This window comes from Seriola lalandi, unplaced genomic scaffold, assembly GCF_002814215.2.
Source record: "Seriola lalandi dorsalis isolate HSWRI2012SDOR001 ecotype SW California unplaced genomic scaffold, Sedor1 jcf7180002054688, whole genome shotgun sequence".
Classification (NCBI taxonomy): Eukaryota; Metazoa; Chordata; class Actinopteri; order Carangiformes; family Carangidae; genus Seriola; species Seriola lalandi.
This window is the reverse complement of record NW_019525241.1, coordinates 2704398-2708491: the sequence shown is the minus strand read 5'-3', so window position 1 is coordinate 2708491 and position 4094 is coordinate 2704398. Positions and strand designations below refer to the sequence as shown.

The 4094-nt window shown below is 40.6% G+C and overlaps 3 non-coding genes across 3 annotated transcripts; 2 read left to right on the top strand and 1 right to left on the bottom strand.

Annotated features, from left to right (window-relative positions):
- Nucleotides 1-2171: 2171 nt before the first annotated feature.
- Nucleotides 2172-2243, top strand: trnaq-uug (transfer RNA glutamine (anticodon UUG)). The gene has a single exon. It is a non-coding gene; the product is annotated as a tRNA-Gln (tRNA).
- A 1208-nt stretch (nucleotides 2244-3451) lies between these two features.
- Nucleotides 3452-3534, bottom strand: trnal-cag (transfer RNA leucine (anticodon CAG)). Its single transcript has one exon. It is a non-coding gene; the product is annotated as a tRNA-Leu (tRNA).
- A 308-nt stretch (nucleotides 3535-3842) lies between these two features.
- Nucleotides 3843-3914, top strand: trnaq-cug (transfer RNA glutamine (anticodon CUG)). The gene has a single exon. It is a non-coding gene; the product is annotated as a tRNA-Gln (tRNA).
- Nucleotides 3915-4094: the final 180 nt, after the last annotated feature.

Here is a 4094-nt window from a genome sequence, read left to right as displayed (position 1 = left end):
GCAAAGTTCTTCGGAAAGTCATTCATACGTTTGGAACACTTTGCACTGATTTATCGACATGGTGAGTATATTTACACATTTATTACAGTGCCATATGATAAAAATCTAAGTGTCAAAATAATTTACTGTTGTGTCATGTTGTCATGTTTATTTATTAGGCTATTTACGTTACAAACGCGCTCCGTTAAATGGTTTGAATTTCGTACGTCCTGTACGTGTCAGCCGACGAATGCTAATATTATCTATTAAGTCAGGTCAAAGTTTTATGAAATCATAACAGAGTTATCTTAAGTGGGTTTTTGGCGGGTTATCTGTGAATACAGCGAATGGTGAGTATTTACATATTTATCACAGTGCTGTTTTACGTAATATGCAAGTGAAGTGAATGTCATTGTGTCATGCTGCCATTTTGATTCACTTAGGAATCTACAATGACGAAATTTTCAGTTTTCACCTGGAAAGCACTTTTATGCTACCACTGGGATTTTATAGGGTTATTACAATATTAAAAGGCCCATGAACCTGCCCTCATTGTCATGCACTTATGTTGTTTTCATCCATTTTAAAAATGTTCATGCATTTATGTCACCAAAGGCACTGTCTTCAAAATCAAAATCCCACAAGGTGATGACAGACTCAGAGCGGATGCCACGCCTGAGGAAGTTTGCAGGCGCTGGGGCCTGGCCTGCCAGCCAGGGAAACAGGCCAGCTCCCAGGCAGAAGAAGTGGCATGACCTGTATCAAAAGGTGTATATACTATATATACTCTCACAATAACTTTTACTCTTATTATTACTTGTATTAAATACAATAAAAGACAAGGTTCCTATGAATTAATAAACATGTTATGAGCATCATCATTTACATCTTAGAATCATTTACATCTCAACTCTAAATACACGAATGAAAAGCAATGATTTAAGCTGTCTGAAATTCAATCAAATGTATAACTGTTATTTTTAGATTGAGAAGTGTCCATGGATGTCACATGGACAGAGATCTTTGTTGGGTGGTGTGAGGACATGTACGTGTGGATTCCACACTCAGAAGGTAACACTGGTGAGTTTACAACTCAAGTAGTGTGTGCATACATATGTTCACAAACTAATTAGTTGCATGTCTACTCTGTCATAAAGGAACAGCCAGCTGCAGCAAATGTTGCACAGGGCAACAGACGACGAGTCCAGTTCTCCATGGTGCCACGGAGCAACAAAGTTCAGCAGGCGGCGAGGTTCATAAGAAGCAAACAACACTGAATTTGTCAATGGTATTATATATCAGTGTATATTTATAAAAGGTTCACAAACTAATTAGTGATGTTTCTACTCTATCTTACAGCAACAGTCAGCTGCAGCGAATATTGCCCAGGGATCCACAGGGCAACAGACAGCAACAGCAAGTCCTGTTCTCCATGGCGCCGTGGATCAACAAGGTTCAGCTGGCAGTGATGTCATTAATAAGCGACCAACATTGAATTTGGCAATGGTATTTAAAAAATTATTCACACTCTTCACAAATTGACTATAAATGTTTTGTTCACTGAATGATAGTTTGACAATATAGCCCTCTCATGACATGGCCCTTTGCTTTGTTGCCTTTCAGTTTAACAAGCCAAGATTTGGTGGTGCGCATGTCGCGGCAGCAAAGCCAAACCTCGGTGCTGCCAGAAAAGTAACGAAGGTAATTATAGATCAAATAGCAACTGTTTAATTTGAGTTTTTAATACAAGTTACTTAGACTGAACAGACCCAAGTCACCGATCCCACCGAGCCAACCACCAGTTCTCCAGCCAGCATTGCTGTCCCAGTAAGTAATGATACAACCCACTTTTCAAATACAGTTTAAGTATTTGTATTTCTACACATTATTTTATGCAAAGGTATGAACAGTATCAAAAGCTCTTCATATCAGAAATGACACATGAAACCTCAAAAATATTGGCTGTATGAAATAATAATTTAAGGTTTGATTGTGTTGTAAATTGTGATTTCATTTTAACAAATGTTATTCTCTTACAGGCTCCAGCCCCTGAGACAGTTCAAGCTTCAGTCCCTGTCCAGAATCCCACTGCAGTGTGTGCCTCTGTGCCTGTAAGTAATATATCATTTCCCCGGCGAAGTTTTATTGCTGCCCCTGGGTCATATTGAGGTATTCTCAGTGGTCTTACAAGTGGTTCCATGGTGTAATGTTTAGCACTCTGGACTTTGAATCCAGTGATCTGAGTTCAAATCTCGGTGGAACCTAGCTTAAAGTTGCAATATAGATACACTCAAAAAGCATACAGACTTGTTGTTTAAGATATCCATGTGTCTCTGTTTCATCTGATCGAAAGTGGACAGCTACAAGTACAAGTGTAAACACACCCAAGACACATTGTGGATGTAGTTAAGATTTGAGAACAGACCACGTTCGAAGGTGTTCTCCACATACCTTCAGCAGTGTGAACACAAATGTTTCCTGCATTGCCTCATTAACTGATGTCCTCTACCACAGGCTTTAATCTCAACACTCTGAATGTCTGTAAAGTCTTCTATCCCTAACCCCTGTATTTCATTTGTTCCACTTATTTTCAGCAATAATGTCACAAACTTGTCACATGGTTGAAGTGCTGAAGTGTCCCGCTATACTCTGCTAAAGTAGTGGTTCCATGGTGTAATGGTTAGCACTCTGGACTCTGAATCGGGACCTGGTTTTGAGAAGTTGTACAGGCATTAATGTGGCAGTTAACAGCAGATGTTTATGGATCAATGTGTGACCAACAAAGAAGGTCAGTATTATACACAGAGAATATGACAATCATAAGATCGTTGACATGTAAAAGGTCAGGGATGTCAGGATGTTTCCCCTGAGAAAATCTCTCCACAGGATTCCCAAACTGTCCATGCATAATGACGTGAACAGTCCTTTGTTTGAAGGGGATGAAATTAGTGCATGTGACTGGCCATGAGTATCACAAGCTGTAACATGCCCATCTGTAATGTAGGTTATGATAATGTTTTTTATATCTGATCCCAGCCAATTTGTTTGCCAGGTGCTGCTACACACTAAAGTGCTCATGGCACGTCCTCAGTGAACTGGGTAGGGTTCACTTGACTTCGCTCTGTGTCACGCTGCCAGATTAAGAAATGAAAGCCCTAAATGACTACATCTTGAAATGTCTAAACAGCTCATCCGTGTACGATCCCACCCTATTTCCAGGTGCACCAGGCACTGCTAGTCACATACACGCCCAAGTGCTCGTGGCACATCCTTAGCAAACTGGGCAGGGAACACTTGACTTCACTCTGTATCAAGCTGGCGGATTGAGAAATGAAAGCCCTAAATACTATGTCTTGAAACGCCTAAACAGGTGATCCGTGTATGCGGAAAACAGGAACTCAAGAACTCAACTATTTTGGACAAATGCCTCTATAATGGTACAGTAAAGATGCTGAAAATGTGAAAATGTTCATGTCAGAAGTGGGATTCAAACCCACGCCTCCAGAGGAGACTGCGACCTGAACGCAGCGCCTTAGACCGCTCGGCCATCCTGACTATAGGAGCGCTTGTTGACACTACTTTCCAGGAACATGTCAGCCATGTTCACTTTGTTGCTGGTTGTCACTTGCAGAGCAAGTCTATAAGCATTTTATCCGTATTTACTGAACTGCCACAGGCTTTAATCCCAACACTCTGAATGCCTGTTAAATCTTTTATCTGTAACTCCTGGATTTTTGCATTTCATTTGTTCCATTACTTTCAGCAATAATGTCACAAACTCGTCACAAGATTGATACTAATTGCAATGCATAATCTTGGTGGTTCATGTGTAGAAGTCTCCTACTATAGTCTGATACAGTCGTGGTTCCATGGTGTAATGGTTAGCACTCTGGACTCTGAATCCAGCGATCCGAGTTCAAATCTCGGTGGGACCTGGTTTTAGGAAGTTTAACAGGCACTAATGGGGCAGTTAACAGCAGATGGTAATGGATCAACATATGACCGATAAAGCAGGTAACTATTATACGTGGAGAATAATGCAATCATAAGATCGTTGACATGTAAAAGGTGAAAAGACCTCGAGATGTTTCCCCTGAAAAGATCTCTCCACAGGA